Below are 15,251 nucleotides of genomic sequence, written 5' to 3' on the forward strand. Positions count from 1 at the left end.
TAGTGTGGAATATTATCATCACTATCCGCTCATTACCCCAGACCTCTGAAAACAGGATGCATTCCAAATGTTCTACAATGACTCGGGGCATTTTGAATGAGTGAACAAAAAGGCTGAGGGACAAGATATTGGAAAGATCCTGGGATACATGACAGAAGCCAAGGAAAATGAACAACTATGGCTCAGGACGTGCAGAGACCAGGGTGGCCCTAGGAACCTCAGCTGCAGGATTTGCAAACCTCTTGAACCTGCTGCCAGTGAGGCAGGCCAAAGAGTAACAGCTGTGTTGGGGACCCAGCCCCAAGTAGTAGGGCACACCCCAAAGAAAGGGGAGCTGTGAGTTGGGCAGTGATGTATTGTGGCATTGGCTATGTTATTCATCATTCCCTGTGGCCCCAGGCGTGTGTGGATTTGCTATATCCTCTGATGGTGTGAAGAGTAGGCATAGTCTTTATAGCCTCTTGGTTACAGTGAGGCCCAAGCCTGCTTCCTTTTCCCTATGAACTTCTGGCTTAGAGTATGGGAAAAAGGGATCACTGTGCCCGGCATACCCTGCTGACTTTTCTGTTCTGATCAACATTAGTCTTCTCCCATATCCAGTCTCCAGGCTATCGAACTGCCTGCTGTTAAAATTTTAGTGAGAGCAGCTACCAGGTGGCCCAGGCTTACCCATTGCTGAGATTGATGTCGTTGGGATCGAAGATTTTTTTTTTTCCCCGTGAGCACGGCCACAGCGGTTTTTAATTTGCCTAAAGAAAATATGTGATTTCAAGATGCGATCGGGGAGCAGCGTTCCCGCGGTGAACAGAGCACGCACGCGAGCCGCTGGCCGTCTCTGAACAGGACTCCGAGCTGGGAAGCAAATGGATCGAAGATTAATGTGATTCACGAGGAAAGAAAATCTGCCTCGCACTACCCCTCCAGGAGCTGGAGAACATGAGGCTGAGCTTTACCTATTCCCTTGCCTGTCTCTTATCTGGACTGCTAGGCTCTGGCTTTGGAGGTTCATCAGAGACTTAGTCATTAATTTTCCTTGGATTCGGTCATTTATCCCAATATATTAACACCGGGCCAGTGAGGTGAGGGCTAGAGGGTTAAGATAAATAAATAAATCAATCCTGAGCGGTGGGAGGGCTCTAAGGTAGATGGAAATTTTAGCGACCAGCCTTCTGAGAGGCTGCAGCAGACCAGTAAGGTGCAAGTCTGTGTGTGACGCAGCGGGGCAGCACGGATGACCTGCAAACTTTTGGCAACTTATCATCTTAGGTACTTCCTGTCCTTTTCTGTCACTGCCCTGGGAATTTCTCACTTGTTTTCCTTTCAAACTGCAATGTTTGTAGTTCTCAGCTGGTTTCTCTCCCCCACTGGCCCACGGCAGGAACAGAAGCTAGCCTCCCAGCTTCTCCTCCAAACCCCTGTTCCCACAGTGAACACACGACTGCTTTAGCACTAGCAGCAGTGAGGGGAGAACAAGCAAGTAAAAGGCGCCTTTCTCTCCCTCCTCACCTCCTAGCCTTTGCCACTTAAAATCTGAGGAAAGAAATTCAGCCTGGATACCAACAATAGATCTCCCTGTGCTAAAAGAAAATTTGCATGTTTCTCCCGTAACCACTGGAAGCCCTGTAACCACCAAGCTAACTGAAAGAAAGTCCTGACAAGATGAACAGCAGGGATGAGGCCTGCAGAGGAAAAGGGAATGAAAAAGAGCTGCTTCTCTCTTGTTTATTGAACAGCATTTAATTTCTAATACGTTCACATGCTTAAAGACCACAAAAAAGTAATCAGTGAGAAGTCTCCCATTTCTGTAGCCATGTGCCCAGTTTTTGCCACACCTCCTTTGGTAGCCCCTCATTACTTTAACATTTATCCTTGAGAGAAAATTCTCTACCTCTGCCCTTCCCCCTCTTTTAAGAAGATTTTATATATTTATTTGAGAGAGAGAGAGCACGAGCGGATGGTGGGTTGGGGGGGTGCAGCAGAGAGAGAGGGAGAAGCAGACTACCTACTGAGCAGGGAGCTGGATGTGGGACTCCATCCTAGGACCCTGAGATCAGGACCTTAGTGGAAGGCAGACACTTCACTGACTGAGCCACCCAGGTGCCCCCAAAATATATACTTCTTATTCTTTCCCCTTTTAAAAAAATTGCCATATCATATATACACATTTATGTACCTTGCTTTTTAAAAAATAGTATCTTAAAGAATTTTTAGTATTGGTACATGGAGAGAGTTTCCTTATTCTTTTTTATAGTGGCACATTTTCCATTGCATGAATGGACAATATTGGATTCACCCAGTTACCTATTGATGGGTTTTTAAGTTGTTTCCTATCTGTTGTTAATACAAACATTGTCACAATGAAAAACCTGGTCATACATGATTTCATATGGGTGCAAATGTATCTGTAGGATAAATTCTCCAAAGATGAACAGCTGGCACAAGAAGAGTGTGCATTTGTAAATTTTGGTAAGTATTGCCAAATACCCCTCCACCATGGGGATAAGGAGATTGGGGCAGGGGAGGGGATGGAAAATAGGACTGTGGGGCCATACTCCTTTCCCTAAAACTCACCTCTACTTCTCTCTATAAGATAAAGTTTGGTCCCTTTCCCTGGCACATACAGGATCTTCAATACATGGCCACACTTCAGCCTCCTAACTTCATCTCCTGCCATTCCCTGAACTACTAGCAGTTTCCCAACTACACCTTCATCCTTCTTCCTTCGAAGAGCTAACTTGGCTACATCCCCGCTTTCTCTGATTTATTCTCTACCCATCCTCTGTGAGCCCTTAGCACTCTCTGTACCTCCTGTTAGAACACTTCTCACAGTCTTGTTATTTAGCATTTTCTCCAATAGCACAGCAGATGAGTGAATGAATGAGATGAATGCATGAATGGCCAGGTGGCCATTCGAATGTAAGGAACTGCTTGTTCTGCATGGGAACAAGAATGATCAGAAGTACACTGTGGGACAAGGAACAGGATTGTTCTGACTTTGCCTCTGACTGCCACCTGTCTTAGCTCTCTTATCTCTTTCCTTGGCATCAAATCACTCCATTGGGGATCCCTGGGTGGCGCAGCGGTTTGGCGCCTGCCTTTGGCCCAGGGCGCGATCCTGGAGACCCGGGATCGAATCCCACGTCGGGCTCCCAGTGCATGGAGCCTGCTTCTCCCTCTGCCTGTGTCTCTGCCTCTCTCTCTCTCTCTCTCTGTGACTATCATAAATAAATAAAAAAAAAATTTTTTTTAAATCACGCCATTGGTCACTTTCCCAAATCTTAAAGTGGTAAAAATACACTCCTCTCCCTTTTCTTCCCTTAGCTACTTTGCAACCGTTTCTGTTTTGTTCTGTCCAGCAGCCATTATCAGAGAAGGTAACATTCCAAATGTCCTTTACTCACTTTATTATTAAATGGCCAGCCTTTCCTTGCCAGGGACTAAACTGGGAGATACGATGACATTTATATGCCCTAAAAACACCCCAGGAATTTAAAAATCTTCATGTCTACAAGGTAGGCTGAGAAAAGAATGATAAAGCCATGTAAAAAACTGCTGAAGCTGTTAAAATATCCAAATGTCTTCCAACTAGAGATAGAAAAATAGTACAAAATCTTACTTGTTCTAATGACCTTTGTTTATTGTTACAAACTGGTTCACACGAAGTCAAAGCCTGATTTACAGCAAATTCTGAAGCTTGTCTTCCCAACATTTAACTTAGACTTGAGATCTCCATAGGCTAAGCTCAAGAACACTGTTCAACACGGAAAGAAAGAATGCCAGACCAGCATCCATCCATCCATCCATCCATCCATCCATTTACCCACTGAACTTACTATGTTTCTGTGTTCCAGACATCATGCCAGAGCTGAAATACAATCCTATAACATTGTTTCAAAAGGTGTTTGCAGCATAATTTATAAGAGTTCAAAGTTAATAATGGAAAATATCCCAAAAAATAGATGCAACCATTAAAATCATGATTGTAAAAACCATGATAGAAACAGAGAAAAAAATCGTCTAACTCAATGCTATATGGAAACAAAACAAGAAAAGTATATATCAAATATATATGAATCTTTACTGATATGAATAGATAATAGAATAAATAAATGAATAAGAAGAGACAAATCCTCCTCACAGAATTCAAACAATATCTGCAAATTATCTCTCTCCCCTTGAAGATGGACTAGAATTAGTGATTCACTTACATAGGGAAGAAAGGGGGGTGGGGCCCCTGGGTGGCTCAGTCAGCTGAGTGTCCAACTCTTTTTTTTTATTTTTTTTATTTTTATTTATTTATTTTTTTGAGTGTCCAACTCTTGATTTCAGCTCAGGTCATGATCCCAGGGTTGTGAGATAAACCCAGTGTCAGGCTCCAGGCTGGGTTTGGAGCCTGCATGAGACTCTCTCCCTTTCCCTCTGCCCTTCACCCTCCCCAACACCCCCCCCCCCCCCCAAAAAAAATACAGAAAGAGAAAACAGCTGGTTTACAGTGGAGAAACCTGGCCAATACTATCTTAATCAAGGGATCAAGTTAATACCGCCAATGATAACATCTGGATATTATGCATTCTGGATATGATGTAATGAGAAGACCACATCACTTCTGTGATATTCTTTCCCAAAACCCATAACCTCAATCTAATCATGAGAGAAACAAGACAAACTCAATTTGAGGACCTTCTACAAAACAACTGACCAGTACTCCTCAAAACTGGCAAGGTCATGAGAAACAAGGAAAGACTGAGGAACTGCCACACATCAGAGGAGCCTAAGGAGACACAATTAAATACAATGTTCCATCCTGAATTGGATCCTGGAAAAGAAAAAGCACCTTAGCAGCAAAACTGGTTAAATCTGAATAAAATCTAAAGTTTGATTAAATGTAATGTACCAATGTTGGTTTCTTAGTGTTGAAAAATATAAGATGGTACGTAAGTGAAAAGTGAAATTTTCCAGAACTATCATATCTTTGTAAGCTTTCTGTGAATCTAAAATTATTCCAAAATTAGAAGTTTAGGGATGCCTGGGTGGCTCAGTGGTTGAACATCTGCCTTCAGCTCAGCGCATGGTCCTGGGGTCCTGGGATCAAGTTCCACATCAGGCTCCCTGCAGGGAGTCTGCTTTTCCCTCTGCCTGTGTCTCTGCCTCTCTCTCTCTGTGTCTCTCATGAATACATAGAAAAAATAAAATCTTTCTAAAAATGAGAAGTTTATATATTAAAAGTATATATATAAGGAGTGCTCTTAGGATGAGCACCAGGAGATGTATGAAAGTGTTGAATAACTAAATTGTACACCTGAAACAAAAATTACACTGTACATTAACTAACTGGAATTTGAATAAAAGCTTTTTTTACAAAGTATATAGGGCAGCCCTGGTGGCTCAGCGGTTTAGCGCCACCTTCAGTTCAGGGTGTGATCCTGGAGACCCTGCATGGAGCCTGCTCCTCCCTCTGCCTGTGTCTCTGTCTCTCTCTTCCTCTGTGTCTCTCATAAATAAATAAAATCTTTTTTAAAATAAATAAATACAAAGTATATATACATTGTTATAATTATTGGAAAAATATCCTTGGAAAGAAAGAATACGTAAAGAAGGAAGGAAATACAAAAAATAAGTGTGGCTCTATTAAAATAGTGGGATTATGGAGTAATTTTTCCCCTTTTCCATTACATATTAAAATATCTGCAAGATGGTCATATTAAGTTTTAGAATGTAAAGAGCTTATTTTGATTTGGTTTGGGCTTAAAGACAAAATTTCTTTCCCTTGAAATGCAGAGGGAATGTACAAAAAACATATAGATATTAAAGAACAGTCAAGACAGCTATTGCTTTAAAATACTCCCCGAACGTTCTTTAGCACAAGATAAGGTAACCCAAACTGGCCCAGAAAATGTCCAGGGCTCCTCCCTTCTTGGTCTCCTAGGCTAGTGCCCCGTTCCTCTGAGAACAGTTGTCTCTGTCTAGGCTTTCTGTCATGAGAGCACACAGGGAGAGAACACCTTGGAGTTCCCATAGATGATTTGCACATCCAGTTCTTAGGATAGAACTTTGGTTTCTATCCTTGATGGTTTGTAGGATCCCCATCATTACCTTCATCCTGGAGGAACTTTTAGTACTTTCCAACTAATTAGGGTCCCTAGGAAGGCTGGGGCAGGATGGAGTGGGGGCAGAGACAGGACTAATGGGACTCATGACTGCCAGGTTGTAGAGTGGAAGGTCCAGGGCATTCCATCAAACCAGTTTTCCAGAGATTTGCCAGATTCTAGCTATTGCAAAGACTATTAACAGCCCTATTTGACTCTGGTGTGGGGCTCCCATCATAAGCAGAAACTACTATGTGCAGAAACCGCTCCTTCATTTGCACTCACTTGCCCTTAACGTGCCCTATTTGGACCCAAGTAGAAGTAAAGTCTTAAACTAAAGATGACTAATTTACCAGCCAAACAAATATTTATCCAATCTACATTCTTTTCACAATGTACCAGTCAACTCAGGAGTCTTAAAAGTCTTCTCTTTAATCCTTAGTTAATATCTTTCCCCACAAAAACCTTACCAGAGTTTTGTTTTTAACCCCCTGACCAAGGGGTGGGCACCTGGCTCAATCTGGATTGCCTGAACTCTTTCCCTAGACTTTGAACCTTGGACAAGTTAGCCAAAGACCAAAAAAGTGGGCTGGCGCTTATTCATTCAGGCATGGTGGTGAGATGGTCCCCCCTGCCTCTCAGACTCTGGGACTGCCAGTTTCTTAGCCTGTTCTGAGTCTAGTTTTTTAGCCTTGCCTTAAATCTTTTTAATATATCCCTTCGTTTCTTAAGTTAGCAGGAATAGGTTTCTGTTTCTGACCAAGAACCCTGGTACAGTTGGTGAACGGGTAAAAGAGAAGGCAACGATGGGAATAACCCACAAATTATGCAATCAAATACTGACTTTATTTGTCTGATTTAAACTGATCCAACACACCCAAATCATGAGTGTGTGGTTCTTTTCATCTACTATGTGTATAAATCAGTGCTTGGATACAGTTCCTGCCCTTTAGGAACATACAATTTAGTTATAAAATAGGACTGCACAAATGAAATCATTAGATACGGAATATTTACTGTGTGCTGAGCACTATGCTGAATTCTTCACATGGATGACTCATTTAATCCTCCCAAATACCTTATAAAGTAATACCATTATCTTTTCCATTCTATGGAAGAATTAATTCAGGCACAGAGTAACCTGCCCAAAGTGACATTGCCTAGTGAACGGTGGAGACGGGATCCAAACACGGGCAGTCTGGATCCATAAACCCCTCTTAACCACTGTGTTATGCTAGGATGAATGTAAGAGTTCTGGAAGGTCAGAAAGGGGGAGATGAATGCGGCCAGGGTGATTAGGGGAGGCCTCAAGGGCCTCTTGCTTCTGGAGCTGATTCCCCTAGGCTGGGTGGGATTTCATGCTGAGAGGGGAGAGAAGAGCGTCTTGGGGAAGAGAGGAGGGTCCGTGTGGCAGAAGCAGAAACACAGAGCTGGGACTGAGAAATAGACTTTAGACGGCTAGGAAACAGGAAACGTATAGAGGGTCCTTTGTTCATTGTTCAAGGAACAATTGGGTAATTACGAGGAAGGTCAGATCATAAACAGTCTTGAAGACATGTCAACCACTATGAGCTGAGTTTAAAAACTATGAGTTTACCTTGCAGTGAGGAGCCCTGTGGCTTTTACAAGAGTAACAGCTGAGAACTTCATTTTATTATAGAAAATTGCAAACATCTACAAAGATATGGAGGGTAGTATACTAAACCCCCATGTACCTACTATCCAGATTTTAGCAATTATCAGCTCACAACTGTGTTTTTTTTTTTTTTTTTTTTATGTTAGTCACACAGAGAGAGAGAGAGAGGCAGAGACACAGGCAGAGGGAGAAGCAGGCTCCATGTACCGGGTGCCCGACGTGGGATTCGATCCCGGGTCTCCAGGATCGCGCCCTGGGCCAAAGGCAGGCGCCAAACCGCTGCACCACCCAGAGATCCCTCACAACTGTGTTTCTTCTATATGCCCACCCACTACCCCACCAAGATTATTATTATTTTTTAAAAATATTTAATTAAAAAAATACTTAATTTATTCATGAGAGACAGAGAGAGGCAGAGACACAGGCAGAGGGAGAAGCAGGCTCCATGCAGGGAGCCCAATGTGGGACTCCATCCCAGAACCTGAGCTGAAGGCAGATGCTCAACCCCTGAGCCACCCGGGTGCCCCCTGCCAATATTATTTTGAAGTAAATCACAGGCATCATATTATTTCATCATCATACATATTTCAGTATATGTAGAAAATCCCAAGGAATCTATTTTTAAAACCCTATTAGAACTAATAAGTGAGTTTAGCAATATTGCAGGATATAAAATAATCGTACAAAAACCAATTGCTAAAAAAAAAAAAAAACAAAAAACAATTGCTTTTCTATTTACTAGCAATGAACACCAAAATTGCAAATTTACAATCACTTAAAAAAAAAAAAACACTTAGGTGTAAATCAGACAAAATATGTACAGGATTTGTATGCTGCAAGTACAAATTGCTGATGAAAGAAATCAAAGATCAAAAAAAACAAAAACAAACAAACAAACAAAAAAAAAACAAAAAAAGAAATCAAAGATCTACATGAATAGAGAGGTATGTTATGTTTGCGGATCGGAAGACTCAACATAGTGAAGATGTCTCCAAATTTATATGCAGATTTGATGCAAGTCCTATCAAAACCCCAGCAAGATATTTTGTCTGTATGAACAAGATTATTCTAAGTTTTATATGAAAAGACAAAGAAACAGGAATAACTAAAATAATTTTGAAAAATAAGAATAAAATAGGAATCAGTCTACCTAATTTCAAGACTTATTATGTAGCTACGGTAATCAAGGATTGCATGATATTGGTGATTACACATAGATTAATGGAACAGAATAGAGAACCCAGAAATAGACCCACACAAATCCACCAATCTGATTTTTGACAAAGATGCAAAAGCAAGTCAATGGAAGAAAAACAGCCTTTTCAATAAATGGTGTGGAAGCAATTGGAAATCCACAGGCAAAAAATGAAGCTCGATCTAATTCTCACACCTTCACAAAAGTTAATTTAAAATAGATCACAGGGGATGCCTGGGTGGCTCACTGGTTGAGCAACTGCCTTTGGCCCAGTGTGTGATCTTGGAGACCCAGGATCGATTCCGCATCGGGCGGGCTCCCTGCATGGGGCCTGCTTCTGCCTCTGCCTGTGTCTCTGCATCTCTCTTTCTCTGTCTCTCATGAATAAAATCTTTAAAAAATAAATAAATAAAATAAAATAAAATAGATCACAGACTTAAATGTAAAATTATAAAACTTGTAGGGAAAAAAAGAAAATCTCAGAATCTATGGCTAAACAAGGATTTCTTAGATTGGACACCAAGAGCATGATTAATAAAAGGAAAAACTGATAAATTGGACTTCATCAAAATAAAGACTTTTGATCTGCAAAAGATCCTGTTAAGGATGAAAAGGCAAGCTACGAATAGGGAGAAAATATTTGCAAACCACACACCCAACAAAGAGCTACTATCTAGAAAGTACTCTCAAAACTCTATAGTAAATGTTGTATGTCCATGACATCTCCATTTAAAAGAATTAAAGAAAAAGCTCAACAGTAATAAAATAAGCAAACCAATAAGAATATGAACAAAAGAAGAGACATTTCACTGGAAAGGGTATACAGATGGCAAAAACAAGTACATGGGAAGATGTTCAATATAATCAGTCATTGGGGAAATAAAAATTTAAACCACAACATATCACTATATATCTATTAAAATCACTAAAATAGAGAATAGTAAAAGTACTAAATGTTGGCAAGGATACAAGGAAACTGTATCACTCATTCATTGCTGGTGGGAGTATAAAATGGGCTAGTCAATCTGGAAAACAGTTTGTCAGTTTCTAGTAAGACTAAACATGCAACTACCATGTGACCCATCAATTTCAACCTTACCCAAAGAAATGAAAGCATATATTCACCCAAAAACCTGTACATGAATGCTGATGGTAACGTTATTTGTCAAAAACTGGAAACAACCCAGATATCCTTCTACAGCTGAATGGTAAAACAGACCATATAGTACATCCATACTTCAGCATACTACTCAGAATTAAAAGGAATAAATTACTGGTACACACAACTGGATGAATCTTCAGAGAATTATTATGCTGAGTGGAAAAAGCCAATCCCAGGGGTGCCTGGGTGGCTCAGTCGGTTGAACAACCCACTCTTGATTTCAGCTCAGGTCAGGATCTCAGGGTCCTGGGATCCAGCCTCTTTTGGGGGGAAAAAAAAAATCCCTGCTCAGCGGGGAGTGTGCTCAAGGGTTCTCCCCCCGCCCCCCTCACCCCCTTTGCTCCTCCCCCTGCTCACATACGCGCGCTCTCTCTCTAAAATGAATGAATGAATGAATGAATGAATGAATGAATAAATAAATAAATAAATAAATAAATAAATAAATAAATAAAGGAAAAAGCCAATCCCAAAAGGTTACATTCCACATGATTCCATTTATATAACATTCTTGGAAATGACAAAATTATAGAAACAGAGAACAGATTAGTGGTGGCCAGAGGTTAAGGAGGGGTGGGGGCAGGAGGGAAGTGAATGTGGCTATAAAAGAACAGCATGAAGCATCCTTGCCATGGCAATGCTCTGTGTCTTGACTCCTTCAAAGTTAATATCCTGTGTGTGCTATTGTATTAAAATTTTCACAAGATGTTATCCTCGGGGAAACCGGGTAAAAGTACAAGGACTGTCTCTACATTATTTCTTACAATTGCATGTGCATCTACAGTTTCTCAAAATAAAAATTTAATTGAAAAAAATTAACAGTATAAACTGCTTTGAGAAAGAATCAGTGGATGCGATGAGAAAATTCGCACCCCCAGCTACAGAGAGCGGTGTGAAAGAGAATTCAAAATTGACATGCAAATGTAAAGAGCTAAAAATAGCCAAGGAAATTCTAAAGAAGTATAATGTTGCTCTAACAGATATTAAAATGTATTCTAAACCTATCACTTGTATAGGGAAAGACAGACAAATTAGAACAATGAAGCAAAATGGGAAGTTCATAAATGGATCCATACATGTATGGAAACTTGATGTATGACAGAGGTGGTATCACAAATTAGTGGGGAAGTGATGCATTATTGGGCACATGACTGTGCAATAGTGGTTGTCCATATAAAAAATTATCTTATTTTTTTAAAGGTTTTTTATTTATTTATTCATGAGAGACAGAGAGAGAGAGGCAGAGACACAGGCAGAGGGAGAAGCAGGCTCCGTGCAGGGAGCCCGACGTGGGACTCGATCCCGGTTCTCCAGGATCACACCCTGGGCTGAAGGTGGCGCTAAACTGCTGAGCCACCCAGATTGCCCATATAAAAAATTATCTTAAATCCACACCTCAAATTGACCCCAAAATTAATTCAAGATAGATTAAAGACTTAAATTTGGAAAATAAAACTTGAATACTGTTGTGGCTTAAATTGTGTACCCCAGAAAGGTATTTGAGTTCCAGTCCTAACCTCTGGGTACTTATGAATATGACTTTTTGAAAAGAAGTTTTTGCAGATGCAGTAAAATTGAGGTCCACCAGAGTGGAGTGGGCCCTGAAACCAAATGACTCATGTCCTTATATGAAGAAGAGAAGAGACAGAGACACGCCAGGAGAACACCATGTGCCGACAGAAGCAGAGAGGGGACTGATGATCCTGTAAGCCATGGAAGGCCAGGGACTGCAACCCACCAGGAAGAGGCAAAGAAGGATCCGCTCCTAGAATCTCCAGAGTCTGGCCCTCCCAGGCCCTGATTTCAGACTCCTTGCTTCCAGAACTGTGAGAGAATACATTTTTCTTGTTTTAGGCCATCCAACTTAGTGGTAATTTGTTACAGCAGCTTCAGGTAACGAATACTAATCTTTTAGAAGAAAATAGTTTAAAAAAAATTAGAAGTAAAGGAACATTTGTTTTTTTCCCTCAAAAGACTTTTAATAATGCACATTAAAAAAAAATGTTCATCTTACAAACTGCTCTGCAACCCAAATACAATAGCTTGGAAAACAACATTTAGAAAACAAAAGCCGGGGGGCGCCCGGGTGGCTCAGTTGGTTGAGTGTCTGCCGTCAGCTCAGGTCATGATCCCGGGGTCCTGGGATCAAGTCCTGCATCAGGCCCCCTGCTCAGTGGGGAGCTTGCTTCTCCCTTTCCCTCTGCCTTATCCCCCACCCCCGCTCATGCTTGTGCTCTATCTCAAATAAATAAAATCTTAAAAAAAAAAAAAAGGAAAGAAAGAAAGAAAAAGAAAACAAAAGCCAATGTAAAAAGACAGACTAAAACAGCTAGAACAGTACAGGTTTTTACGGCTCTGATTTCAGTTTTTCCTACTGCATCATCAATGTCAGAAATCTGCTCTTTCAACTGGCTCAGTATTTTTTTTTAAATGCCTTTTTTTCCAGATTTCATTTCACCTTCTGGATCCATCCAATATTGTCTAATATCACTTAGGACTTTCCTTCTAAAGTCCCGAACACTGATGTACCTCATTTTCCCCTATCTGAAATCTTTTCATGTCTGCTGCTGCTGGTCTGCTCAGAGGATGCCAGGGCTCTCGAAGTTTCATCCGTCTTTTGCTTCTTCACAGGTTTTTCTGGAGTAACTTGCTTTTCCTTCTTTAACTTGTCAACCTCACTGTCAGAATCACTGCCAGAAGCTTGAAGAAACAGGTTCCTTTGATTTAGGCCTTGCTCTGTTCCTGCAGCCGAACTGCCTTCTGCTTGCCTGCTTGCAACGGACAGGGAACCGGGAGTCACGGAAGCCCCTAGAGAGAGATTTCTTTTCTTTTTCTTTTTCTTTTTTTTTTTAAGATTCTACTTATTTATTCATGAGAGACACAGAGAGAGAGAGAGATAGATAGGCAGAGACACAGGCAGAGGGAGAAGCAAGCTCCATGCCAGGAGCCCGATGCGGGACTCGATCCCGGTGCTCCAGGATCACACCCTGGGCCAAAGGCGGTGCTAAACCGCTGAGCCACCCAGGCTGCCCCCTAGAGAAAGATTTCTTAAAATAATTCACAAAAAGCACAAACCTCAAAAGAAAAGATCGATAAATTTGCCTTAAATTAAAACATAAAGCTTCTGCACATCAAAAACAACAACAAAAAAACAACAACAAAAAAACAAGAGGAAAAGGCAAGCCAGACACAGGGAGGAAGATATTTACAACATATGTAACGCACAGAGGGTTAGTAACTGGATTTATAAAGGAGTTTCTTACTCTCAGTAAGAAAAAGATCACCTCATATAAACTCATAAAAACAAAGTGATAAACATGAGCAAAGGATAGGAATAGGCAATTCCAAGAAGAGAAACCTAGATGGTTAGTGATCTCAAACTTAGTAGTGATCATGGAAATGCAAATTAAAGGTAGAATTAAGTATGATGTCACACCCATCAGATTAGGGGGACGGGAGTGAGAATAGCAAGTGTTGATGAAAATATGGAACAGGGGACGCCTGGGGGGCTCAGCGGTTGAGCATCTGCCTTCAGCTCAGGTCCTGATCCCAGAGTCCTAGGATCGAGTCCTGCGTGGGGCTCCCTGCAGGGAGCCTGCTTCTCCCTCTGCCTGTGTCTCTGCCTCTCTGTCTCTCCCTGTGTCTCTCATGAATAAATAAAATATTTAATAAAAATATGGAACAACAAGAAATCCTTCTGCACTGCCTGTAGGAAGACAGATCGCTACGACCACTTGGAGGACCTTTGATCACACTTAGGTGTTGAAGATGTGACTGGATGATCCCATTCCTAGATGGTGAAGGAGGGGGAATGTATAAGAATGTTTATAGCATCATCGTTTATAATTATGGAAAACTGGAACCAATCCAAATGTCTATCAACAAAAGAATGGCTAAATGTTGAAAACTCAATGCAGGGCCGTGTGGGTGGCTTAGTCGGTTAAGTGTCAGAAGTGTTAGATGTAGGGGTACCTGGGGGATTTTGTCAGTTAGGTGTCTGACTCTTGGTTTCTGCTCAGGTCATGATCTTGGGTTGTGGGATCCAGCCCAGCATCAGGCTCTGCCCTCAGCATGAATCTGCTTGAGATCGTCTTTCCCTCTCCCTCTGCCCCTCCCTCTGTTCACTTTCTCTCTCTCTCTCTGTCTCTCTCTCTCTCTCTAAAATAAATCAATAAGGGATCCCTGGGTGGCTCAGTGGTTGAGCCTCTGCCTTCAGCTTCCGGGGTTCCGGGATCGAGTCCCGCATCGGGCTCCCTGCGTGGAGCCTGCTTCTCCCTTTGCCTGTGTCTCTGCCTCTCTCTGTGTCTCTAATGAATAAACAAAACCTTAAAAAAAATAGAAGAAATCAATAAGATCTTTAAAAAAAAAACCTCATAACGCAATAGATTTTTTGTGATAACATACACATAACATAAAATTTACTATTTTAACTATTTTAAATGTACATTTCAGTATATTAAATACATTCACACTTGTTTTTGAAAATTATGGTTCCATTTATCTTATTTTATTTATTATTATTATTTTTTTAAATTTTTATTTATTTATAATAGTCACACAGAGAGAGAGAGAGAGAGAGAGAGAGAGAGGCAGAGACACAGGCAGAGGGAGAAGCAGGCTCCATGCACCGGGAGCCCGACGTGGGATTCGATCCCGGGTCTTCAGGATCACGCCCTGGGCCAAAGGCAGGCGCCAAACCGCTGCGCCACCCAGGGATCCCTATTTATTATTTTTTAATTGAAGTATGGTTGGCATACAATATCATATTGGTTTCAGGCATACGACATAATGGTTCAGCACGTATATACATCACGAAATGCTCACCACAGTAAGTGTAGTCACCATCGGTCACCATACAGTCCTTACAATATAATTGACTATATTCCCTGTGCTAAGTATATTCACGTTGTTCTGCAGCCATCACTACCATCTGTTTCCAGAACCTTGTTATCACACCAAACTAGCTATTCAACAGTAGCTCTCCTTTACCCCGCCCCCCAGCCCCTCAAAACCACAGACTATCTTCTTTCTCTATGGATTTGACCATTCCATGCCTCATCTAAGTGGAGCTGAACAATATTTTCAGCTTAGATGAGCTGAACAATATTTTCTTGTACGTGGTTATTTCATTTAGCATGATGTTTTTAAGATTTATCCATGTTGCAGCACATATCA

At 41.2% G+C, this 15,251-nt stretch overlaps 1 pseudogene; it reads right to left on the reverse strand.

The window, feature by feature from the left end:
• Positions 1-768: 768 nt before the first annotated feature.
• Positions 769-14,921, reverse strand: LOC112641554 (activated RNA polymerase II transcriptional coactivator p15-like; annotated as a pseudogene).
• Positions 14,922-15,251: the final 330 nt, after the last annotated feature.

The sequence above is a fragment of the Canis lupus genome, chromosome 33 (assembly GCF_003254725.2).
Source record: "Canis lupus dingo isolate Sandy chromosome 33, ASM325472v2, whole genome shotgun sequence".
In the NCBI taxonomy this organism is placed as follows: domain Eukaryota; kingdom Metazoa; phylum Chordata; class Mammalia; order Carnivora; family Canidae; genus Canis; species Canis lupus.